A 26,207-nucleotide genomic window follows, 5' to 3' on the forward strand; every position below is an offset into this window, starting at 1 on the left:
ACCGTAGAGCACAGGGCTGCACTCTGACGTTGAGCTTTCCACTGCATTTGAAGCACAGGCCCCACCTGGCCAACGGGTACCTCTTCACACTGCATGGCAATCCCAGAATGAACTTCTGAGCCATGTTCCACTTTGGCAGCTGAGCAGCTCTGCTCTTACCTCTGGGCAAATGTGCTTCCAGGATGGGACGAGGGGCAGGGGAAGAAGACGACTGGTGGAAGTGCTGCTGCACTACATGTGGGCCTTGAGAAGCTGCTGCAAAGTGCCCTCCGTGACTTGATGGGGAGATATGTGCAGTGTCCCAAAGGCTGTGCCAAAGCACTGCCATTCAGCTCAATCAATCCCCTAAGGGCTTTGCGGGGTTTTCTAAACAACAGGATTCCTCTCGTTCCTCCCAGCACTGGGGACAGAGATAAAGGATCCACAGATCCCAGAAGGGGATTGCCTTGAATACAGCATGTGCTGAAATACGCTCTCAGGATAAGAACCAGCATGGACCTGTGGAAGTGGGAATCCTGTTGCAGCCACAGCTTGTTCTGGTCCTGACAAGTGCTCCAGGGACAGAGCTCAGTTGGCCCCAGAGCTCGTGAGCAGCAAGGGCAGCCGTTGAAGATGCCAGCAGTGCCACATGGCTCTGGCAGTGGGCAGAGGATGTGGGTCCTGCTTGGGCTGTCCTCCAGTGATATTCCCAGCCCCTTTTATTGCAGCCCCATCCTAGGGTTGCAATAATAAAATAATAGGTGGGACCTATTATTGCACCTCCTCCCAGCCCCTGCAGTGACTGGGGATGCTGGAGGAACTGGAGGAGGAGAGCAGGGCATGACTTAGTCTAAATGTATTATTATCATTCCTGACTCTAACTTCCCCAGCCTCTACACCAGCTTGTTGTGGTGCAGTTGTGTCACTTTGAGATCACCTGTTTTGAAGGCAGACCCCGGGGCTGCAGCTGCAACCTGTCCTGTGACCCACAGAGGGGAGATGCCCTGTGCCAGAGCCCCTCACTGCCCGCACTGTGTCCTCAAAGGGAGCTGGGAAGGCACCCAGGCACTGGGGTAGAGGAGGGAGTGCCTTTGGTTTCATTCTGGTGCTAGAAGGGTTTGAATTTCATCCATCATGGTTCATCTGTGCTTGTCCCACAGTTCCCCCAAGCCTGGTTGGCCACAGCCTGGGTAACACACATATGTATGCACAGGTCCATCATCCAGTGTGCTCAGTGCACCTGCAGGAACAAAGTGCTGAGAGAAAAAGGACCTTGCAGGGAACTGTCTGTGCTAACACCAGACATATCTGAAGAATACTGCACAGAGAATGGCTGTCACAGCATTCAGCCTCTCAGCACTCAGTGCCACACGGACACCCCATGTGCACCCAGAGCCAAAATCCCTGGGGAAAGAAGCAGGAAGGAGGGAGCACAGGTGAGTCCAACATGGCTGAATGTTCAACTGGATGCTGTGGCTGCATGTCCCACTATGGGGAGTGTTAGAAGAAACTTGAGTGTGTGGGGCAGGCAGCACTCTTTTGGCCACAGCCCTGTGAGCACAAGAACCCCCAAAAGTTGTGCCGACCCCCTCCCCCCATGCCCATCAGCAGAGACCACAGCTTTGAATGCCCCTCTAATACCTTTATGACCATCTATATCTATTCTGTACTTTTGCAGAAGACAAAAGTCTGAGTGACACAACCCAGCTGCCAGGACAGGAGACAGGAAGAGGCACAGGAGACCTTAGAGCTCAAAGACCCATTAGGCTGAATCTGAGAAGAGAGCGATGGTGGGGAGCACGGTCATCTCCTCTGTGTTTTGCTCTTGGGATTGCGTGTAAAGCGTTGCTCAGGAGTGCAAGGAGGGGTAAATCCAGGCAGGGAGTGGCTGTGGTGTAACTGTGCTTTGACTGCTGGGATGGTCTGAGGTGTGCTGGAAACACTTAGCTTGAGGGGACTGTCTGCACTCCAGCCTCTCTTGTCCTTAGTGCTGGCCCTGACATTTCTCTGGAGGCGGCCCAGCTTTGTTAATCTTTGAGAGCAAAACCTGCTCCCAGCTGAGCACAAGCAGCAGCAGTGCTACATCTGGTAGGGATCTTCTGGCTGAGAAATCCTGGGGGGTCTCAGCCTGGATGATGTGCTTTAGGGCTGTGTCCCTTTCCCCAGCATCCACTGGGCTGTGCTTCCTCCCCTCTCCCTCTGCTGCCCGCAGATGCCCCCCATCCTCCCTGCTCAGACCTGTGGTAGCCACCTCAGCTGCTGTGGTCCCAGCAGATTCTCTGGTGCTTCTGGGACGCTCCTCTGTGGTTGCCACGCACCTTTGCACAGTCACTCATCCCCACGTGTCTGCGTTCTCTGGTGCCCTCCTGCACCCCCTGTATCCCATTGCATCTCCAAAACACGCTGCACTCTGCACCCTCACATCCCCACAGCGCTGCGTCCCTATTACTCCTAAAGCTTTTCCTGGCCCCCCGCGTCCTCGCGGTCGCTCCTCGCGGCGCCGTGACCCCGCAGCACCACATGCACAGGCATCAGCCGATCCCCTTTCCTTTCCACAGCACCCCTGTGGCACCCACCACTCCTCCCCGCAGCCCCGAGGTCCTCCTGCAGCACCACACCCACTGCGTCCCCCCACTGCCCTGCGGCTCCGCGGCTCCCCGAAGGGGTTCGCATTCCCCCGCATTCCCCCCACCCCCCTACAAACCCGCGCACACACACACTCCCCCCGCACGGCAGCACATTCCCCCGCATTCCCCACAGCCACCGCATCCCTCCGGCCCCGCGGGAGCACCGCACCGCCGCGCCCAACGCACGCCCCCCGCATCCCCACGTTATCACCTCCCACCCACTCCGCACCCCAGCATCATCCACCTCCTCCCGCTTCCCCCTACCCCAACCCCTTCCCCCACTCCCGGGCCCCACCCCGGAGCCTCCCCGCCCCCTCCTCCCTTTCCCCCCCCCCCCCCGAAGCCCAATCAGGGCGGGTTGGACGAATTCAAACCCCGGCCCCGCAAAGCGCCGGCGGCGGTTCTGCTGCGCTCCATCAGCCGGGAAGGCTGCGGAACGGGGCCGATCCGGATGGGCTCGGAGAGCCGCGGGGCGGGCGCGGCCCTCTCCTGCCGCCCGGAGCGCAGGTGAGCCGGGTGGGGGGCGGGGGGGCACAGCGGGCACCGCGCCGGGAAGGTGTGGGGATGCTGCCGGGAAAGTTTAGTCGCGGTGCCACCGAAACCGGAGATGCTCACCCGGCCGGGATGCTCTGGGCACCGCCCGCCGGAGGCTGCGACGCGTAGGGAGAGCCCACCGCCCCACCGCCCCACCGCCCCCCATCCCCCCGGTCTCCGTCTCCGTCCCGAGCGGCTCCCCCGTTGCGGCTGCATCGCCCGCGGTGCGCCCTGCGGAGCGGTGGGGCGTCTCCTGAGCGGCAGCGCAGCTGGGATTTGAGGGTCCGGAGCTCGAAATGGGGCTGGAAAGAAATACTACCGCTACGCCAGAACGTCGGGCTGGGGTGATGGGGGGGGATCTTACTTTTTCTTGGGGGGAAAAACAGGGAATTTCTGCGGCTGCTGCAAAACTGCTGGTTGTGGAGTTCTTGCAGCAGGGTGCAATGGGGCGTCTGCAAAAGAACCCTTTGCGTTGAAGGTCTTCAGAGAATACCCACCCTGCGGATCTGGAGTGCTGGTGTGCATCAGAGAAACTTTGAATTCAATTAAGTTGATTTCTGCCTTCCGGAGCTGTGGGTCTGTTCAGAGAACTGCACCAAGCCTTGGGAGAAAGGAGCCAAAGAGCAAAGCAGGAAGGAGCTGTGAAATTTCAATCTCAGCCCCCATAGGAAGAGTTGGAGCTGCAGGAACTCTCCTTGCGATGCTGGGAGTGCCAGTGAGCCCTGCCCATGGCAGAGGAGATCCAGCTCTTCCAAACCCTGGGAAGACAGTGATGAGACTGCTTGGAGCAAGCAGTTTTTGGTGCAGAGCCCTTTGTTAAATATAATGGTAAAAGCTGTTGTTGGCAGGGACAGGTACGCATTTGATAGTATCTATAGGACTCCCAGCTTTACCTCCCCGACATTCCCATCTCTCTTCTGCTTTCTCCCAGCTATTGCAATTTGCCATAAATCATCCCCAAAGTAAAGAAGGTAAAATCCTTAGGATTTTAGGCAGGGTCCTCTTGTCTGCAGTACAGGGGGAAGTGTGACTCCAGTTCTGCCTGGTGGACAAGCCTCATTCGATGCACTGCAAATGCCTCAGCACCCCAAGCTCAGGGAGTGGGACTGCAACAAGGTACAAAGCTTTGCCCTCTGGTTGCTTTGCCCTATTGGATCCTGGTCAGTTTGGGGCACAGATCATGAGCTGAGCAGAACCACTGCATGCAGTGGAGATTTGTCCCTGGGGTGCTCAATTTGCAGCTAGGCAGAGCAGGCAGTCTGGGAGCGTTGGTGATGATATCACTCAGAATGTGCCAGCCCCGGTTTTGCAGCTGGGAGAAGGCAGAGTTGCAAACATCCTGGTTCACTTCACGTGTGGTTCTTGCTGTGCCTCTGTAGGGCAGGTGGAGGGGGTGGCAGGAAAAGTGTGTGCAGTCTTGGCTGCCTCTAGTTTGTCTGGGCAGGTGGGCTGGGTGGCAGTGGGCTCTGTCTCATGCTGTGACATGCTTCTAAGAATCCATCACCAGCTTGGTCCTTGCTGGCACTAAATACCCAAATCTTCAGGGCAAGACGGCTCTCTTCCCTGAAGCCCAGGGAACCCTTGGTGAGCTTCTGCAGGACATGTTCTCAGGAGCACTTCCATGGCTCTGCTTCCAGGAGAGGAAGGGGCACTGTGCATTAACCCTGCAGAACATAAGAAAGGCGTGGGCACAATGGCAGCGTGCTGCTCCCCCTGGAAAGGACTCAGCACTGCTCCCTGAATGCGGAACCCCCGCGGCTCTGTTTGCCTGCCAACCTGTTCTCCGTGCTGGGAGAGGCCAGCTGGTCCCAGCAATGTGCCACCCACCTGTTGAAGGCAGCACTGGCAGGGAACAAGGCATCACTGCCTTCCTCACCGTGCTGCTAACAGAGAAATGTGCTCTTTTCCTAGAGCTTGGTAAACTCTGCTGCTCTGCCTGCAGCCTTACAGGGGCAGCTCTCCCACTCCTCACCGGGGGTGGAGTGACATCAGTGACCAGCACTCCTTGGTGATCGTGGAGAGGATGGGGCTGCAGCAGTGACAAGCTGTGGGTGGATGCTGCAAGGCCAGAGGGCTGCAGCAGCAGGCCTGTTTCCTTGGCAGTGTGGTTTGCTCATGGAAGCTGACATGGGTGACAGAAGCCGGTGGCATCCTCTGGCTCCTGGCTATGAACTGCCTCATATTGTGAAATGTCAGTAGATCCCAAGCTGGTGTGTTTTCTGAACAGCTGCTCCCATGGAGAAAACACTTTTGGGCTGTCAGGCGCCTGGGAGTTGCTCTGATTTCACAGCAAATATTGCCTACAAAGTAAAATCAGAATCTAATATTCTGAAGGGGAACTTAATGGCCATTAGGCTGCTGCTTTCCTGCTCTCAGTGCAGATCTGCACCACTTAACTGAAGGATTAAAGACATCAAGACAAATGAAGAAGGCTGCCAAATGGGTGTAGGGTGGCATGGGGCTGGCTGCTCCAGGGCACAGGGCCAGGCAATGGGGCAGGAGGAACAGGGAGCAGAGGAGGCTGCTGAGACCATTGGCAGCAGCACATGTACTCACTGTCTGCCAGGACAGAGCTGCAGTGACCTGCACTTGTAACCTGGGCATGAAATGGTCCCATCTCCAGGGGTCAGCATCCCTGAGTTCCCCAGCCCTAGGCCTGCTCTCAGCAGAGCTCTGCCTGTGGGTCTCAAGCCTGCTGACCGTTTTGCATCCCAGACCTGCTGCTCAGCATTGCCCCAAGACCTTTTGATTGCACTGTTGAGATCAGCAGACCAAATTTGGGGGCAGGAGTCATGATCTGCACGGGCCACGCTGCCCCACAAATTTGCTGTTCTCCCTATGGCCCTGTGCTCTCTGCCTGTTTTCTCCAGCAGCATCCTGTAGATAGAAGTGGCCAGCAGCACCTCACACTCCCCACCAAGCCCATAGGTGCACTCCTTCCACTGGGGATGATGGGCAGCCTATCCCTGCACATCTCCATGTCTCTGGGTTGCCAGCCCTGTGAAGCCGGCTGCTCGCTGGCTGAGAGGTGCAGGCCTTGTGCTTTTGCTGCAGCAAACACCCAGCCAGCAGGGCTGCAGAGCTGAGCCTGCACCTTTTCTTATCCATTTAATTAGGAAGGGACAGTGGCCATTCCTGAAGCAGACTTTGACATCCAACGCAGCACTCGCTGCAACCAAGCACTCTGAGCTCAAAGCTGGTAGGGATCCTCCAGGGGTGCTGCTGATGTGAGGCTCTGGTGTGATCCCGACCCAGAGCACCTCTATGGGTAATGTGTGATGCTTTCTCCCAAACTGCTGCATTGGTGATCACATCAGTGATGGATCTGCCTTCTCTAAGGTCTGTCTAGAAGACAACTGGATGCACCTTGAGCATCCCAAGGTGGGGGGCTGCCCTCCAGCACAGATTTTATTGTGTGGAGAGGAGAAGAAGTTTCAAGAGTGCCGTAAAAAAGATCATCAAATGTTTGGTATATTTGCAACTCCATTTTCAGCCAATGTAAATCCATTATTTGTGAGTTATCAAATGGAGTACATAGAGTTGCAAACAGACATTCAAGTCAAAGGAAAATTTGACCATGTCTCCTCGTTAGAACTCTATAAATCTCTCTCTTACCAGAGAAATATCCCTCCCTTCACAGTCACATCGTGCTCATGCCATCGCTTTCTGGCAGTACGCACATCTGTGAACAACTGCTGTCAAGGATGAAACACAGGAAGAGCAAAATGTCGTAAAAAATGTGACAACCACCTTGAGAGCTCACTGAGAACTGCAGCCACTGCACTGAACCACGCTGATGTGTTAGTTTCACAAAAACAGTGCTACACATCCCACCAATATTATGTTTTTGTTGTTCTCTCTTTTTTTTTTTAATGTTTTAATAAAAAATATTGACTATGTTATACAATATTAGCAGGGCTGGTCCAAAAGTAATGCCTCCTATTTTATGATGTTGGCCTATTCTCAATGCACCTCACTGTCCACTCATCTATCAAACAGTTTCTGAGCTTACATGTGAGGATTTATGGGAGACAGCATCATGAGCTTTGCTGAACAAAGACAACATCCTCTACTCTTCTCTCATCTATCCAGCCAGTCATTCTGCCACAGAAGGTTACCAGATTGGTTAAGCATGATTTCCCCTGGGTGAAACCATGTTGACTGCCCCCATCAACTTATTGTCCTCCACATGCTTAGAAATGGCCTCTGGGATGAGTTATTCCATCACCTTTCCTGGGTTGGAGGTGAGGCTGACAGCTCTACAGTTTCCTGGGTCCTCCTTTTTGCCCTCTTTGAAGACTGGAGTGACGCTGGCCTTCTTTCAGTCCTCAGGCACCGCTCCTGTCCTTCACGGCCTCTGAAAGATGATGCCAGTAACATCCACCAATTCCCCCAGTACTCACGGGTGCATCCCATCAGGGCCCACGGACCCATGGGAGTGAAGTCTGCACAAATGATTCCTAACCCGAGCCTCTTTCATCAAGGGAAAGTCTTCCTGTTTTGGGATGTTCTGGGCTCCAGGGTCTGCAGTTCCAGTGGGTTGGTCTCAGAAGTGAAGGCTGCAGTAAAGAACGCACTCAGTAACTCTGCTTTCTCACCAGGGCTCCTTCCCTGTTCACTATCAGGATAACATTTTTGCTAGTCGTCCTTTTGCTCCTGATATATTCAAAAAAGCCCTTCCTGTCCTTTATACCCTTTGTCAGATTAAATTCCAAATGGGCCTTAGCCTTTCTCATTGCATCCCTGCATACTCTGATGATAACTCTGTATTTCTCCCGCATGGCTTGTCCTCTTTTCTACATTCTGTACATTTCTTTATTCTGAGGTTTCTCATTGTTCTCATTGTTGCCCCAGCCCAACTAAAACTCCTTAATACCAGTGTAGTATTAAGAAGCAGGCATTACTGTTATTACAGTGCTGGTACATTTCCACCTATCGTGTACCATGATGGAACAAAGGTTCATCCTTTATGTACATTTAGGTAGACATTGCAAAATTCTGCCTACCTGTTTGGTGAGAGATCTGCAGTCGCCTTGAGATCTCAGCCTCACCTCTCCCACTCATCCATATTTGGTCAGGTAACAGTAGGGCTAACGTCCTTCCAGCCCTTCCTGCAGGCTGAGAAGGTGTGCTAATTGCTACATCTTTCTCCTTCCCAAAAGACAAGACCAGTCACACCAACAACATCACGATCTCCTTTCTAGTCATGCAGGTCTCTTGCCTCCTTTGCTAGAATTCTTACTAGTACAAATGACTCTGAGCCCAGACGATGAGATACTGGATTCCTCTTCCTTCTAGGAGCTGATTCCATGAGATCCCTACCAGCAGGTTTCTGAAGAGGTCAAAGTTAGCTCTCCTGAAGGCCATGGTTGTGTTTGTTGTTGTAGCTTTGCATCCTCCCTGTAAGGTCCTGAACTCCACCATCTCATGTTTGCTGCAGTCAAGGCTACCCCCAGCTTTCACTCCAAACACCTCTTCCTTATTTGTTAGCACAAGGTCCAGCAACACGCCTCTCCCTGTTGGCTCCTCTATCACCTGTGTCAAAGTTACCAGTCCTCTGCAATAACCTCTTGGACTGCTGGTGCCTGGCTGTGAAATCTTTCCAGCCGATATCAGGTGGTTGAAGTCCCCCATGAGATCACGGCCTGTGATCATGGGCTACTTCCAGCTGACTGTAGAATGCCTCATCATCTTCCTCATCTTCACCAAGTTGTCTGTGCACTCACAACCCCTGGTAGCCTGCCTTTAATTCTTACTCATAATCTCTGGATTTGCCCTTCAGCCACCCCAAGGCAGAGCGCAACACATTCCAGTTGTCCATTGGCACCCATGGAGCCGTAGGTATCGATGGCCTGTCAGGTCCTTGTTTGCCAGCTCTTTCCCTTCCTGTCCTGGCAGGGGTTAGTGCTGCCTGCCAGCAGCTACAGGGTCTCTGTGCTCCTGACCCCAATGCAGAACTGTTTGGGGAGGATTTTGATCATTAAACCAATGTATTTGGGAGCATATTTAGCTGTTCCTTGAATGGACTGGTGTAACTAAAGCTGTACCCAGTTCATGTGGCTATTTAAGAGCAAAAGGGGTTTAAGCAGAGAGCACTGTGTCCACAGGAGACCAATCATTTGAGTCCACAGAAAGGAACAAACAACTCCAGGGAGCTCTAAAATAGGCAGAGCATTATTTACTGGACTCTTTCAGCCTTATTTAGGCTCTATAGCACTGAATGCCTCTGAGCTAGCAGTCTGTAGAGCAAAAGAAAGTCTGTTCTTGTCCCACATTCCAAAGGTATCACAACTCACATGTGATCTCTGGGAGACTGGACATGCTTTGGGGATGGTATACTGTTGGTCTGTGTGTTCTGTCTTGCTTTCCAGCATAGTGTGCAATGACGTGAGTGCAATGAGCTTGCTGCAACTTCACCTACTTTTCTGCACCTCTAGGTGAGGCCTGAGGGCAAACGATATCCAGTCTGGGTCTTCAGAGTCTGGGCTCTGAAGATTCTTCTTCACCTTTGGGTATGATGAGTTTTTCGATGAACTTGGCCAGCTCTAGGCCTGCATTGCTAGTTCTGTCCATTCTTTGCTGCAGGGGTTCTGAATGTGTGAGGCAACAAGGCAGCATGACACAGCTCTGGGTGTGCAGCCACGAGCTGACCTTGTTCTGCTTGTTCTGCCCATCACTGGTGTCAGCAGTCCCCATAGCCCCACTGAAGCCCAGAGGCTCAGAGACAGTGCTGCTCACAGTCACTGCAACCCAAGTTTCCTTTACCCATATATTCAGTATAACTTGCTGTAGCCTAAAAAGGGAAGCCTGAGAAGAGGGGCAGGAGTTCAGGCTGTAGTGAAGCTGATGAGCAGATGGCCATCTTCAGTCTTCTCTTAAAAGATGGTGTGATCTGGGGCAGCCTGCATAATGGATGGACTGATGCCATGGTGCTGTAGTGGGGACAACACAGAGGTACCAGGCACCCTTGGAATAGAAGGTAGTAAAGGGCTGGTGAGGCTCCAGATTTGCTGCCTTTTAGCAGCCTCGAGGCCTTTGAACCCTTTGGGTATGTGGTGCCCTCAGCTTCTCTCCCTAGGCTTTTGTGTGGGCATCAGCAGAGAAATGTTCCCCTATGCTAAGACAAATACTGAATTTGCACCACCAAGCAGGGCAGTTAACCTATTCTCCCTTCTGGGAGGAGGGAAGGGTCAGCAGGCACTGACCTCAGTCAAAGCTACTCTGAATGCCCTCCTGTTGGTTTTGTATGGGGAAGGGCATAAGCAATGGGATCTGTGGATCTCGGGGATGGAGATACCAGCACTTGTGTCATGCTCCTTCTGGACATGTGCAGTGCTGATGTCCTCACATTCAGACTCCGCAGTGAGAAGCTGGAGCAGCTTCTAGTCAAAGCACTAGCTGGGGAGGCATGAGCTGGTTTTAGCCTGGAGAATGGAGAGTTACTGGCCTTGGGTTGGGGCTAGATGACTAGACTAGTGCTGTTATAGCACCCGTGTCTTTTCTCCATGGGCTTTTTATGTGTCTTGACTGACAGCTGGCAGCACCAGCCGTTGGCTAACTGTCTGATATGGGCTGATACGGGCTGATATGCCGCTGCCTGTGCTGCATCTCACCCAGGAAGTGTGGTGTCACATGCAGCTCAGCACTAGCTCCAGGGTCTGTTCAACACTTGCACTCACACATCAGTACAGCATACAGGTCCTTGTGCTCTGCTTTACAGAGCCTAGTAGCAGAGGATAGAGCTGTCAGCAGCAGTTGCTGCCCAGGATCCTATATGTATATTGGCAGGTACCATGCAAAGCCATCTTAGAGTGGAAGAAAGGTGAATGAAACTTCAGCTCCTACATTCAGGCTTGAGCCTCAAACAGCACAGCTCAGTTGAGTTTCACTGGCTTCAGGTGAGCTGGGCAGATTCATGGAGAAAAAATGCTCCTGACTGCTGGACCATCTGGGGTGGGCAGACCCTCTGCTCAGCTGCAGGGAGCTTTGCTCTGTCCTTGTGGTATGGAGAGGGCTGCAGCTTCCCTCTCCCAGCTGTGCTGTAAAACCAGGCTGCAAAAACACAGCTGACACCTGTGAGGCTGGAAGGAAGCTGCATCAGATTGGCCTCGTTTCCCATCCCAGCTCCCCATGGGCAACAGAGAGTGTGAGTACTGAGGGAGATGGGGGTTATAGTGTGGCAAGGATCAAACATAATAAGCGTAGCTCTCAAAATTCTGGGATAAGCTTAAAAATCCTTCTGCCTACAGAAGCGATCCAAGATGCTGGGATCATGCATGACCCAGCCATGACTCTCCACTTTTATAGTAATAATAGCAATGATAACATAGTAATAAATTTGAATCAGGGGCTGATACTAAAGTATTACCTTTATAGTCTTGGGAGATATTGGAAACAGCAGGATGACTGCTGTGTGTACCAGATATATGGGCTAGGCAGCCCTCTCCTCCTGCTTCACAGCCCTGCAACTGCTGTGCAGGGTGATGTTACCCCAGCCTGTCCCTGTATTTGCTCTTGTGCTCTCAGACTGGTCATAGAGTTCGCAGAATTGTTTGAGTTGAAAAGGGCCTTTAGAGGTCATCTGGTCCAACCGCTCTGCAGTGAGCAGTGGGCTCAGAGCTCCCTGTGGGAGCTACTATTACCTGGTAGTGGGGAGGCACACCTTGGCGCTGGGTAGTTTGCACAGCCAGGCAATTCCTTTTCACTGCTCTGTGACTTCTCATTTCCCATGAGAAACTATTGGATTTCTTCCTTAGGTGTATCCTTCCCCTCCAGGAGATGCTGCTGCCCTTGGAAGGGTGGGCACAGGGCTCAGAACCACGGAGGTAAGTACATCTCCAGGGATCTGCAGAGAGGCAGGGCGTGCTGCCATACCAGATTTCGTGCAGCCTTATTTCCCTCTCCTGTAGATTCCATGGGACCCACTTGTTTGATCTCCCAAGACCTGCAGTGATTGCAGCTTTAGTTTGTCAGCTCAGACAAACTGCCTCTATTTCTGCTCGGAGCTTCCAAGTCCCTTGCAAGCAGCAGTTGCCTCAGGGCTAGTTATCAAGCTTGGCCAGAGGTGTTTCTCCCCTGTATTACTCAGAGTCCATGTCATCCAACTGCTTCTAAAACAGCCTTCATCCCTGCTCTTGTGCCATGAGGTGTGTGGCCAGGCAGGGCTGTGATGTCTCCATCATGCTGTCCTGCCTCAGATGTATGCTCCAGGCAGCAGCAATCCAGCTCTGGCAGCGTGGCTCTGGAAGCATCTCTAAGTGCTGATGCTCTAAGCGTATCGGTTTTCACTGAATAAAAAAAAAAAAAAAGAAATAAATCCAAGGGGATAATAAACTGGAAAGTGATAGGCCAAGAACAGCGACAATAAATGGATAACCACTCAGCCTCCAGGGAGGAGCAGAGCAATTTGTTGTTCTTGAGTGCACATCTGAGCAGAGACAGGCAGGGCGTGCAGGCAGATATGCATATCTCTAGGGAAATGCATATGCATTTCTGGCAGCACATATGTGCATGGTCACACACTGCTGCAGCAGGATACACAGAGGCAAATTGGCCATGCTCTCCTGCTCCCTGTTCTCCAAATTTTCACCGTGTCATAGATGCTCCTTTGCTACCCAGGTATAATTGATATGGGATGAAGGCTCTGCTTGCATGGTGTGAGATGTTGGTGTGCTGCCAGTTCTGGAAGTCCTCATGCAATTAAAGTGAAAAATCACTGCGAAGTCCACAGTTCTCTTCACTGCTTGCAAGGAGAGGCTCTGCCTGTTTTGCTGCATCCTGTCCCTTTCATGCAGCCTAACGAGCCTGGTTCTTGTTCACGCTGCTCTCTGCATACACAATGGGATGGACATAGAACCACTATAAAACCATGATCTCTGTGCTGCCTGAGCTCTGGGAGCATCCAGCAGCATGTTGCTCCTACCTCCTGCCCACGTAAATAGGATCAGCCTCGTGTGCCCATTGACCCAGCAGGGAAGCTAGGTCAGGGGCTTGCTTGCAGGCAGGAGCAGAGTTCAGGGGTTTTTGGTGTCTTGTGCAAAGTGTGGAAGAGACAGAATAGTTGGCACAGATGGCCCTCAGCCAAGGCAGACTGTTGCCCAAGTTCCTAGGAGTCATGCTTAATGAACATGTGGTGCATGGACAACATGGATGTGGACAGAACCCATCTCCTGGTAGGGAAGGGGGTTGAGGGAAGGTACCAAGGCAGGATGTCTAGTAATAGATAGAGGACATCTAGTAATAGGTAGCATTAGATATGTCTAGTAGTAGATTTGGAGGTGGACGGCCCTACCTGTGGTAGGGAGGTTGGATCTTGATGCTCCTTGAGGTCCCTTCCAACCCAAACCATTCTATGATTCTATAATGACATCAGTTTCAGGATGGGGTCAGCTGGCCAGTAAGTTGTTCTGGATCTTGCAAGGTTGCCAGACCTTGAGGCCGGATGTGGCCACCCCAAAGACCCATTTTCTTTTGCTTAGATGTGTGGCTTTTAGAGTTTGTGCTGCCATGGTGTCTAGAGGCACAGCTGCACGCAGTAAGGGTGCAGTTCAAGGAGAAACGGCAGGACGTGGGCACAACCTGGAGAGCTGATGATGCAAAAGAACAGGGGGGCATACATGTCAGCCAGGCAGGTGTGCCTAGGCTAAGTCACAGGACAGCTATTGCTTGCAACCCCCACCAACACTGGCACTCAGCCTCTTATCAGCCCTGCCCTTATCTCCATGTTTGTTTGTTCTGGCTCATTTTGTATTGCATGCTCCCCTCCTGATGTCTGTTGTACCTTCTGTGCTCACTCCCACCACTTTGGCTCCTGCTGGTTGTGTGTGATGAGCTCCAGCTCTGCTGTGGCTCAGCCATTCTGCTCCTGTTCCTCAGTGCAGAGGGCTCCTCTATAGAGCTTGGTCAGAGTGTGGGGGTCCATTGGCCCTGGGCCACCCCCACAGAGCTGCACCACGTGGAAAATGCTCCTAAGCTTGGAAGATACCTCTAAACGCAGGGATTAATTCACTGGAGCCTTTGTTGGTGCAGACTGTCTGCATTGCAGGTTTGGGAGAACTTGTCTTTAATTGTATCATCAGGCACTTGTGTTAACGAAGGGATTAAGGCCCAGAGAGGTGAACAAATGCAGGCCAACTTTTCCTCTCCCGTTTCAAGGTCTTTCATGCTGTAATGTCCTCTGTCTCTCCTCTCCTTTTTCCTCCTTTATTCCTGCCCTCTGCTTGGAGCAGCCTTCTGGTTTTCCCCCAGTGGAATCCAGTGATGCTGACCTACATTCTGGATATGGGTGTTTGCCTCAGACCTCCCAACAGCTAGAAAAGTCTTCCTCCTCTTGGCTCCTTGTAGAAGCAGTGGGGCCACTTTGCCTGGATATGGGTTCTGTGTCACTGAGGTACAGAAATCACACTGATAGTAATGGCTCATATTTATGGAAACTATGATAAAGAGCACAGTAACAGTATTTGATAGAACATATTCTCAGCTACAAAACACCCTTGTTCAACATAATTGCTGCTAGCTGCTCGTTTTCATCAGTGTTGAACAAGAACTGCATGCCACGCTCATCACACAAATCTGCACCAGTGGATGTGACCCATGGTTGCTGTCACCACTGCTGAAATGCACCACACACCACTTCAGTGTGCTCACATCTGGTTGGTCTCCATGAACATTCAGTGTCAGTGAACTTCAATGAGTGCCATTTGTACCTCAAGGAGGAATTCAGTGCCACCCCATTTGCTTCATCTGCACTCTCATGTCAGACCTCCCCTCTGCTGCCATCTGTCACATGGCAACAAAATGTAATGGGTGAGAAGGTTCAACCTCTACTGCCATCCCACCAACGTCTGCCTCTGATGCTGTGTGTCAGCATCACAGAACATGAGGCATTACTTTCGGAGCAACCCTTGTAGATGTACCTGTGACCAGGGAGAAGCAGGGAACCTTTCTGTTGTACTGTGCATCACAGTGAGGGCAATAGGAAAGGATTACCTGGCCCTTCTACAGAATGGTGGTCAATTAGAGAAATATGGAGAGCAGAATGGCAAACCGTGGAGGATGGGGGCTGCCCAGGTTGACCTCTTTATGTTCTGTGCCTCTAGCATGGCTGTACTGAAAGCAGTGCCCCACTGACTCCTGCTCTGCTCCTGCTCAGGTGTGTGAGCCGGACTTTGCCATTAGCAGAAAGGTGAAGGCTCTCTCTTGTAGTGCAATGCTGAAGGAAGGGAGCTGATGGGACGTAAGGGACACAGCCAAAGGCAGTGCAGTGTTGGTCTGTCGCTGTGTGCAGTGCGGGGCAGTGCCACATCACTGCCTGCAATAGTGTGAGCACAGCTATGAGCAGCAGTGGGATGCAGGCATTTCTGGCATCAACAACTGTGGGAATCAACCTGCAGAAAGGCTGGGTCTGTTTGGAATCCCTGAGTTTTGTGATGAAGAACTTCTGTTTTCTTGGCTTTGGTGTGAACCTCCTTGCCTGCGCCCACCCAGCAGCAGAGCTGGAGGGAGGCAGAGGGGCTCTGGCAGAAGCCAGTGCAGTGCTATGGGGTCAGGAACTGGCGTGGGCCTTGTGCCCATGTTAAATACTGGAAGATCAGAACGACCTGACAGTGCTCCTACCAGACCTAGGGCAGAGGGGAGAGACTCAATTGTAAGGCTGGCTTTGCCAATGGCTAAAGAACATCTGAGTCCATAGGAACCAGTTGACTCCTGGTCTGAAAGTGATATTTTGGTACCTGTGGAGGGTCTCTGGGGTTCATTAGCACTGAAACAGATGATTAGCACTGCCAACAGAAGATAATAGGCATCGGAGATATCTTTGTAATCCCAAGTGAGGTCAATAGGCCTTGCCTTGTGCTGGACAAGACCCTTGGTTTTCACAAACACGAATCCTTGGCCATGATGTCATGCACTGGAGAAGTTGTGGGCAGCTTTGGTTACAGCCTGGGCTGAGGAGATGATGAAAGCTCAGAAGGATCTACTGGAGCCCACGCTGTGACCCAGGGCAGTGCTGTGCCTGCAATGTGTTCATGGTTGTTCCCACATCTGGCAACTTGTTTTTCATGCCCACCTTCGCACCCTAGCACAGCCCAGGAGCAGGCAGTGAGTTAACAGCAATCTGCTCCGTGTGCTGGCTGTCTCAGAGCAGCGGCTGAATCTGCACAGGACCAATATTTATTTGAAAACAGCTGAATACTTTGATACGCTCAGTGTTGTCAGAACAGAAGTGCACACCTGTGTCAGCTCTGTTCCTGCCAAGTCACATGAAGTCTAAGCTTAGTTTCAACTGTTTTCAATTTTAAAATTACATTTTTTGCATTGTAACTTAGCTTTTTGAAACAAGATATTCAGTGACAACTGGGAAGGCTTATTACTCCAACGTCTCTTCCCAGTTTGATGCTGTTTCTTGCAAATGCTCCATGATTTCCATAGCACAGCTTCTGCTGCAGTAGCTGTGGACCCAGGCAATGCTCTGCAATGCCAGCAGTCTCCCAGAGGCTGCTCTGGAGCTCCAACTACAAAAAGACGCTGCATGCATTTTGCTGACGGCATAAACAGGAATGCAACCCCTCTTTGGTTCCTATGCTTTTATTTGATATTTCAGACGTTTAGAAAGCAATCCAGTGAGATCAACGGTGTTCTCTAAGCTTAAGTCACACCCCTCTCTATGGGATCCAGTGCTTTATCTGTAAGGAGAGGTCTGGTCTGGAGACGGTGTCTGGATGCAGGACTCGAGTGGATGCTGAGTGTGAGGACAGCCCTAAACTGGAGGAGCTGCTGACTCCCTCAGTGGCAGAGAGGCCTTGCAGAGACCTTGACACACGGCAGGGCTGGGCAATCCCCAGCAGCGTGAAGTGCAGCCAGAGCAAGGGCCGAATCCTGCCCCTGGGTGTGCAGCCCTGCCGCGGCTACGGGCGGGGGATGAGAGGCCGGACAGCAGCCTGCAGAACGGGACCTGGGGTTCTGGTCGGGTCTGAGGCAGCAGCGTGCCCTGGAGCCCGAAGGCCCCACAGCCCTGAGCTGCTGGAACTCAGGAAGTGTTGAGACAGTGATCTCAGATATATGGTATAGTTTTTATTCTGTCCCATGTGACTTGATCCTTTAGTTTCCCATCCAATTTGGCATATTCTGCACATCTTCCAGAAAGCCTTGGATAGGTTAATCTGTCCCTTCGCTTTCATTAGGTTAATCTGTCCCTTCACTTCCATCATCCTTCACCCCTTTGCCTCTGGTGAGTGTTGAGATGTATTCCCAGAGCATACAACTTCCAAGGGAAGGGTGTTTGCTGCCTTACTTTTGATATCCTAATGCCAAAACATAACAACACACTGTACACTGTGAAGAAAACCCAGAAGCTTGGCCAACTGAAGATGACAGCAACATAGTATTGGTTTCAGGCATGTATGTTCTGACCTGTGGATGTTCGTTTCCCACTACAGCCAAGAACAGTGGTGGGCTGACCAGTGCTGGGCAGGCAGGACAGAAAATAGTCCTGGGAATCTGAAATTCTGACTTCTGATTTTTAGCTGTCAGGAGCCCAAGGAGACATTTCAGATACTTGGTAGTTGCCAGTAGAGGCCAGAACAAGGCTTGGATGAATGAGACAGACTTCCCAGTTATGATGTGGTGGAAGGAGAAGCTGTGGTCCATAACACAAGGGCTAGTGCTGGATGGGTATCATCAGTGCATGTTCCTTCCTCCTCCTGGTGTCAGAAAGGCCAGCAGCAAGCCCAGACCCTGGCTTGGCTTGGAATTAACTCCCCAGGAGATAGCTTTGTCACAGCCTTTGTATTGTCATTACCTCAATCAGGGTGAGCTAAAGGGTTAGAAGGCACAGTACTTGCTGGGAAAAACAACCTGTGCCATTCTTCCCTGTTCCTTCTCCTCCGTGGCCATAGTCACACCAGCTCTGCTGGGAAACACAGAGCACAGAAAGGAAATGGTTTGATATGCTGCCAGTGCTGGAATAAGTGCATGGATTAGCTTTAGGCCAAGCGTGGGCTATCTTGTCAAAGTGGCTTGAATAATTCAGGTCCTTAGGGAGATTTTTGCTGATTTGGAAAGATGTGCCTATGCACAAGGCTGAGGGATAAGGCCTGAGGGGCAATGCATAATTTTAAGGCTGCCTCTGTTAATGTTATCCATTTACCTCTGATATTGGAGCTGCTGTTGAACACATTGCCTGACAAGTACTCCGTTTTTGGTGGTGATACTACTGTGTGAGCAGGAGGATTGTCGAGGAATGATCCAATTACAGCCCTAGGGCAGACTCACCCAGGCTGCAGTTTTTCCCCCTGTGACTGACCAGATGTCTCTTCCTAAACAGCACCTTGCAATACTGCCCTGCCTGCCCGCATTCCAGGCAGAACAGAACCAACCTTCTTCCCACCAAGCAGAATCAGTGCTATTTGGGGCAGGACAGGGTGGTATGGGATGCTCCACTTTGAATTATCTTCTTCTTGGTCTGTCAGTATTTCCCCAGGTCTGAGAAATAAGCTCTGTGATTGGTCTGGGAAGCCATGTGGGAGCAGGAAGATTTGCCAGAATGTTTCTTGGTTGCTCTGATTCCCTGGCCTGAGATGCATTCCCCTGCCATCTTTCTGCAGAGCCCTGTGCATTCTCAGCATCACTCCCGCTCTGCTGGAGAAAGCAGCAAGACTTGAGAGGCCTAAGAAGAACCTGAAGGGCTGAAAGAGCAAGCTGAATTTGATCAGCAAAGAAAGGGAGTGAACTCTTCCTAACACATAATGCTGTTGTGAAGTGATCAACATTTCATTGCATCTGCTGGGACAAGATGAGAAATGATAAGTTTCATTTGGAGCTAATGAGGTTTAGGATAGATACGAGTGAGATGCAGACCGTTTAAAGGAATCTTCATCAGATACATTTTAAGAAAGCAAGTGACTGTTCTTGAGTCCTGTTGAGCATCCTAGGACTTATTTCAGTGCTCAGCCCATGGTGCAGTAGGATCCCTCTGATGGAGGGCATGCTGTGTTGGATAAATCACTGCTTGCACATTTACAGCCAGGCTGGATCCATCCATGGAAATACCCAAGCACAGCTATGAATGCTGTTGCATATGAATGGTTCCAGGCAGGACAACAATTCAGACCACAAAATAATTGATAATCTTTTAATTGCAGCAGTGGTTTTCTTTGGAGCAGCATATTTGCCCACTTGATAAATAATTCATAGAAGAGCCTGGTAATTAAATGTTAAAGACCTAATTTGCTTAGCATTGTTTGTACTTATATTACTATTTAAATGCAAGAAGTCACTTAATTGCTAATTAGAAATAGTACAATTATATACCATCTTACAAGAATTAGTCAGCATTTCTGTGCATTGTTTGTACAGAGCATAAAAACTTATTCTTTTTTCAGCAGTCATCTTGCAAGCTGCTATCCCATTATTTGTGCTGATGGAAGGCATGCACCCCATCTTCCTTTGATGGCTATTAAAGACATGAAGAAAAATAGTAATTAAAAAAAAAAAATAAAGCCTGTAGAGAATCTCTGTGGAGCTGTTTAGCTGTGTTCCCTACCTTCCTGCAGATTTCCTTGCAGAATGTTCCCTGGACATCAGCCCCCATTGCATCTGAGGTGTTGGGTTACGTATGGTGCCCAGTAATGGAAGGAGCCTCATGGGTCATGGAGAGAGCAGCACAGAACGTTCTAGAAGTTGTCTTCAACTTCAGAGCAAAAGCTAAAAATTCAGGTTCTCCATCTAGTCCTAAAGATGACCACAAGATAGCAAGGGAAAGTAAGACAAAATTGCCTGAAATCTATTGATGGCATGCTGTTGGGATTTGTGTAGTTGTCTTTGTTTGCTGTTGTCACTGGAATGTCCAGGAAGAAAACTCTTTAACTTGTGGTGTCAGAAAGCAGGAATTCTTTTGGTTCACAATGTGTACCGGCTGACTTGGCCAGCCTTGAGCACCTCTTGGAGCTCTGGTGCTACACTTCTATAGTTAGTACATACATTGGCAGTACACCTCTCGGAAATGGCATACCTATTTGTTCTTATTCCAGGGACTCATTAGTGCATGTTGATGTCCTTTGCGTGTGTGCAGTGTGGCCCTCTGGTGCTCTTAAGACCCTGTTCTTCATCCCCTTGATTCCATCTCTGGCCTTTTCACCATGACCCTTGTCCTTTCAGCTGTTTTCCCCTAATTTGCCAAATTTCCATTGCTCATTATGCCACAATGAGCAGCTTTTTCTCTTGTATACGACAATTCCAAACAGTGTATATGAAACCCAAGGGGAGTCCTTGTGCCCAGTGATACAAAGCTCCCAGTATGTACTGCATAGATAAGAAGTGGTCTGCTGTGACATCAGTGAAGCAAAGAGTTGCTCATACAAAGCAGGACTGCGAGGCCTTCACGTTCCAAGCAGAGCTAAACTGAACTAGCACACATCGATTCCTTTTGCTAAACTAATATTGGTCCTTAAACTAACTTATATGGATCCCTATTGCTAAACCAGCCTAGGTCACTACGATTACTTTTCCTTCCCACTCACCCCTGATGGCTGACAGAAGTGAGTTACTTATTAGGCTCGAAACTTCTTGGCTGCAAATACTTACATAAATCCCGTAATTAATTTTTTGATGAAACTGCCTCTTCCTTCATCAAGGCATATATATTTTCTGAAATACATATCAAGGGTGATATTCACAAGGTTAAACTCAGCCTACTGCATTTTATCTCACTGGGCTCTCAGACTCCTTCAGAATGTATATATGAGGCAAATTCCCACCACAAATCACTTTCTGTCTTTATCTTTAGATGTAGTTGGCCCAGGTTGGAACAGTTTGGAGCAAGATAGCTTTATGTGTATAGCTCTTACACTTCAGGTACTCACATGAGTATTGCTAGCCTTCTCTGGACACTGACATTATTTGCAATGAAACATAGTCATGAAACATCTCTAGCAGAACATAGTCATGTTATCTGTTAATAGTTAAAACAATTCCATAATATAAATGCTTATTCATGTATGAATGAATCTGCCCTCAGCTTTTAAAAAAATAATAATAATTATCTGATCAGGACTTTGTTTCCTATGTAGTAAAACAGGAACATAGCAGTACTCCAAAGGTGTGGATGAAACTGTGGGTGCACACAAGTTCATACAAGGCTTTATAGTGAATTCCCAGTAGCTTAGGAATTCATCCTAAAGGACTCATACTAGTTAATACAAACTTAATATGAACAGCACGTGCAGTTTCATGGTGCGTTGGTTGGTTTTGGCTAAAAACATCTAAACAGGCTAAGGGGAGAATGTAGGATGAGTAAGTTTGTGGGTCAAGATAAAGAAGGGAGATCCCTTACCAGTTACCATCATGGCAAAACAGGCTCAGGGAAAATGGATTTAATTTATTGTCAATTAAAACAAAGCACAGCCCGCTGGCAGAGAAGTGCTTATGGCAGCAAGCCTGCTGGAGCTCAGAGAGCATTTGGACACTGCTCTCAAACACAGGGTTTGGGTTCTGGGTGCTGCTGTGTGGAGCTGGGAGCTGGACTCAGTTGTTGTTATGAGCTCCTTCCAACTCACGGTAATCTGTGATTCAACAACAGCATGAAATAGGCTGGAAGGGCACTTTCTATTCCCTGACACTTGAGCTTCTAGGGAAAGGCCTTGGAGGAGGCAGTAAGATGTGCTGGGATATTCCCATGAAGAGTGAATTAGATGTAAGGACTAAGGAACCAGAGGTCCCAGTCTTACAGAGGACACTGAGGAAGAAAAACAGCAGAGCTGTTGGACCAGGTGAGGGATATGGGTGTAAATCAGGGTTTGGCTTGTCCATGGAGCAAAAGAAAAGTGTGTGGAGGTGTTCTGCACTGTGTGCTCATCAGGTGCGTGGGACGGAGGCGATGAACTTGGTGGTGGGGGGGGTGTATGTTCTGCAGACATGCTGTGTGCTTGCGTGCAGACAGAGGCTGTGTGCACGTGGATGTGTGCAAACACAGTCTGAGCTGGGAGTGGGGGTGTGGGAGGTTTGCAGTGCAGGTGCTCTCAATGTTTGGGCATTTGGACAAAGGAACATATCTGTATTTTTATGTGACTCCCAAGAAACAGTGATCAGTTCCCAACTTTTCTTAAGGGAACTTGAGGGATGTGCTGAGGTCTTGCCTCTATGAATTCATCATTAAATATTGCTACTGAGTCACTCCCAGTCACAAAGCTTGCTCAAAGTCAGTTCATTACACAGCTTCTGCTCATGATTCACTCATAGCTTTTGATACCAGGGTGTGAAGAGGGGAAAAATCACAGAATCACAAAATCACAGATTTGCAGAGATTGGAAGAGACCTCAAGAGATCAAGTTCAACCCCCCTGCTAAAGCAGGTGCCTTGAATAGGTCATACAGGTTGGAGTATGGACAGGTCTTGAGTATTTCCACAGAAGGAGACTCCACAACCTCCCTGGGCAGCCTGTTGCAGTGCTCCATCACCCTTTCTGTAAAGAAGTTCTTCTGCATGTTTGTGTGGAACTTCTACGTTCAAGTTTTAGGCAATTGTTCCTTGTCCTATTGCCATTTTTTTGTGCTGAAGTGAGGATGAGTGTTGATCATTCATTTCATTCTGGGAATCTACTCGTGGAAAAGGCTGAATGCACTTCACTGGGGTATTGTAGGATGTCACCCTACCCCTAGATATAATTCTTCTGCCCTTACAGCTTTTACCAGGTTCTGAGTGGCTTGAAGTGGAGATATGGGTGTCTGTAGCGCAAAGAAGGGCCTAGAAGGTGCTCCGAGCTGCCAGGATTCCAGTTTAATGAAATCAAATAATCTCTGCCATGGATTGTTGCCTTCTGATTAAGTGATAATCAGATCTGAGCTGGTGACTATCTTTTAAGTGTTGTGCACAGGGAATGTTTACAAAAGACAGCTTGATTTCTACTCTGGTGGACTCTGACCAACAATGAAGTTACTGTGGCATCTGGAACAGTCATGAAAATTGGTCCTGCCCACATCAGTGGGTATACTGGGTGTCATCACAGAGTAGAGGCATTTCTAGATGTTTTCACCAGTTGTCGGAGCTCTTGGAAACAAGTCCTTCAGCTCTGGCACCCTTTGCCTTTTTCATTGCTCCCTTGTTTCACTCCCCAGTGGAGCTCTTCTCCTAACCTTTGTTTTGGGTGGTTGGTTCAACTCACAGCTGCTCTGCATTATGCAGTTGTTGGCCTTCATCTTCTCAAGGACGCACATCTGACTTCTGCCCAACTTGTCCAGAAAGACTCCAAAGCTTTTTCTGCAGAGTTGCTTTCTTTGTTTATTCTGACTCCAGCCTTTCAGTGAACAACTGGACTTGCAGTGCATGGCCATGCCAAATATTCAGATGAGATCCTTGTCTGGAGAAGGTAGTCTTGAGCAGTAGCGGGACTATGCCTTTATTGTCATTGGTCTCTAAGGCTGAACAGGATATTATTAAGTTGGATAGAAATCAGTGAAGAATGAGGCTGATGAATGAAGATGGGCAACAGAATATTTTCTGTGAAAGTTTGGATTGTCAGAGGTGTCTTACCACAAGATATTAATGCCTGACTGGAGAGTAGAAGAGCAATACCAACTTATTCTACCAAGCAAAGCCATCATTAGGCCCAATGGCTAAAAGATGAAGCTAGATAAGCAACGGCTAAGTACATGTGCACATTTTAAGGATATTATTCAGTTACCTACATGATCTGTTGTTCAGTTTTCAAAGAATAAAAAGAATCTTAGGCATGTTGGCTTCCTGACACTCACTCAAAAATAAGCATAGAAAGACAACTTAAGGAAAATTTTGTATTTTTAGCAGAACTGTCCTGAGACACCAGAGGCAGAGGGCTGAGAAAACACAAGTTCTGCGTCTGTCTTTGGATGCACCGAGTGAGGCAAACCTCACTGTCATGTAGACCATCTGGGTCACAGCAGGCACAGATGCCCTGGTCAGGAATCCTTAGCTGGTATTGCTATGGTGGTGGTGAGGCAGAATACAGGATTGCAGGCCACTGATTCTTCTGGAGAACAGCAAATATCTTTCCTGGACTGAAGACGTTAAAATAGAGATACAAGCAACAACATATTCTGTATAGTCCAGCAACAGCAACACTCAAGACTTTTAAAGTAAGTTAGGAACAAAATAAAACACATAAACAGGAAACAATATGCTACAGTATTGAGTATGACTGTCAGTTAGATTGAGTTCTCTTCGACAAAATTAGCATTGAGAGAAAGAAATTCAATTTAATGTAACCTACCAGAATTTCAGCAAAGCACTTGACAAGCTGAGAAATCAGTATTGAGACTGGGGGTGATGGTGAACAAAGCAAGATGAGCTGCCAAATAGAGGAAGATGTGAATGGCTTTGCTGTAAAGACAGCATTGAACAGTGTTCTCATGAAGTTTCTCACTCCATGCCTCCTGAGGACTGACTGCCTTCAGGTTTTGTTAATGGTCAGACTCAAAGAAAGAAAGAAATGTGCTGAAAAAAATGGAAGATGACAGAGGCATCACTGAGGCTTTAAAGAACTGGGACATCAATACGAGGATCATGGGGTTAACAAGGAGCCTGACCCATAAGAAAGAGGGGGTCTGAAGGATCAGGATAATGGGTTGGATATAGCAGTGCCATGGGCAGGGGTATGTATTTAGATTGTAATATCAAGAATTCCTGCTGGAAGCTGAGAGATTAACAAGTAGAAATGAGACAAAGAAGGAAAAAGCACGTAGGCCACTCTGAAAGTAATGTTTCCTATGTATTTCCATGGAAACTACAACAGACTCAAAGAGCATAATAACACGATTTGATAGAACAAATTCTCAGCTACAAAACATCCTTTTTCAACATAGCCATCACCATTAGCTGTGCATCTTCACCAGCAATGAGAAAGAGTTGCAAGCTGCTCTTGTACAAATCTGTACCAGTGGTGGTGAACCACTGTTGCTGTCACCACTGCTAAAATGCACCTCCCATCCCTCACGGTGCTCATATTCACTGTTGGGTCTCCATTAAATGTTCGCAAGTGTCCATGAATGTCACTGGGTGCCATTTATTCCACACGGAGGAATTCAATGACACCTCTGATTCATCCACACATTCATATCAGATGCCATTCTGTAAGACTGCCCCTCTGCTGCCGTCTGTCACACATCAACAAAATGGGATATTGGTAATGGGGTACGGGTGGGAAGGTTTCGCCTCTACTGCCATCCCACCAACATCTTTCATGTCATGGGTTGATATCATGAAACAGGAGGCATTACTTTCGGAGCAGCCCTCGTACCTACAGGAGCCTTTCTGCCTTTAATCTCTATGTCCCTGAGTGGGGCTGTATAATATTATTTCAGCATTTTTCTGACTGGAAGAACTCCCAGTGAACATTTACAAAAGCCAGCAGCCCTACAGCGCACCGCTAGGCTCCCCAGCAGCAGATGCTGAGCTTCTGTTTGCCTTATTACACTCAGTGATGAAACCAAGGTGTAGAGTCACTGTTTCTGTGGCTGCTGAGCTGACTCGTCATGGCTGTGCTGGATAATTCAGATGATTGGCAGACCTGCAAGGTCTTAAATTTAATTGCTCAACTTTGGCAGACAGTACTCTTCTATCTTATTCTGTACCCTGATGCAACCACAGACATCAGCATCTTCCTTCAAGCACAGCAGAGACACTTCTGCCATCCCAAAAACCTTCTGACCTCCTGTACTGACACAGAGGGGTTTGCTGACCTCTTCCCACTGTGGAGCACATGAGCATTCTCCATGCCACAGGCCAGGCACTCTTGGTCTATGCTCTGCCCATGCTGCCTCATCTCTCCCATCACCATGTCCATTCACTCTAGGCCTCATGCAGTCCTTTGCTCTAAATTATTTATCCTCAACTGTCTAACAGTCACACCTGAGTGAGCAATGCAGTGAACCCCTCTTGCAGCTGCATTGATGGGGACAGAAACCCCAGGCAGCGCGCGGTGCCTGTTGCTCTCTCCTGACTCTCGTGCACCAGCACCACGTACTCACCCATCTCCATCTGCTCTCACTGTGAGGCTGTGAGCAGGCCTGTGTCCAGAGCAGGTTGCCATGGCACCCAGCC

The 26,207-nt window shown here is 49.5% G+C and overlaps 1 protein-coding gene across 3 annotated transcripts in view; it reads left to right on the plus strand.

The window, feature by feature from the left end:
* The first annotated feature begins 2,945 nt into the window (after positions 1-2,945).
* Positions 2,946-26,207, plus strand: part of CTXN1 (cortexin 1) — a 48,253-nt gene continuing 24,991 nt past the window's right edge. Inside the window, exons 1-2 of one of the 3 annotated variants that reach the window (XM_052702265.1) lie at positions 2,946-3,113; positions 11,897-11,965. The gene's annotated coding sequence lies outside the window, so the exon portion shown is untranslated. Of the gene's footprint in view, positions 3,114-4,235; positions 4,257-11,896; positions 11,966-26,207 lie in introns of those variants that run through there. The other 2 variants (XM_052702264.1, XM_052702266.1) reach the window with 2 other exon arrangements.

Source organism: Tympanuchus pallidicinctus, unplaced genomic scaffold (assembly GCF_026119805.1).
Source record: "Tympanuchus pallidicinctus isolate F22 unplaced genomic scaffold, pur_lepc_1.0 scaffold43, whole genome shotgun sequence".
NCBI classification, from domain to species: Eukaryota; Metazoa; Chordata; class Aves; order Galliformes; family Phasianidae; genus Tympanuchus; species Tympanuchus pallidicinctus.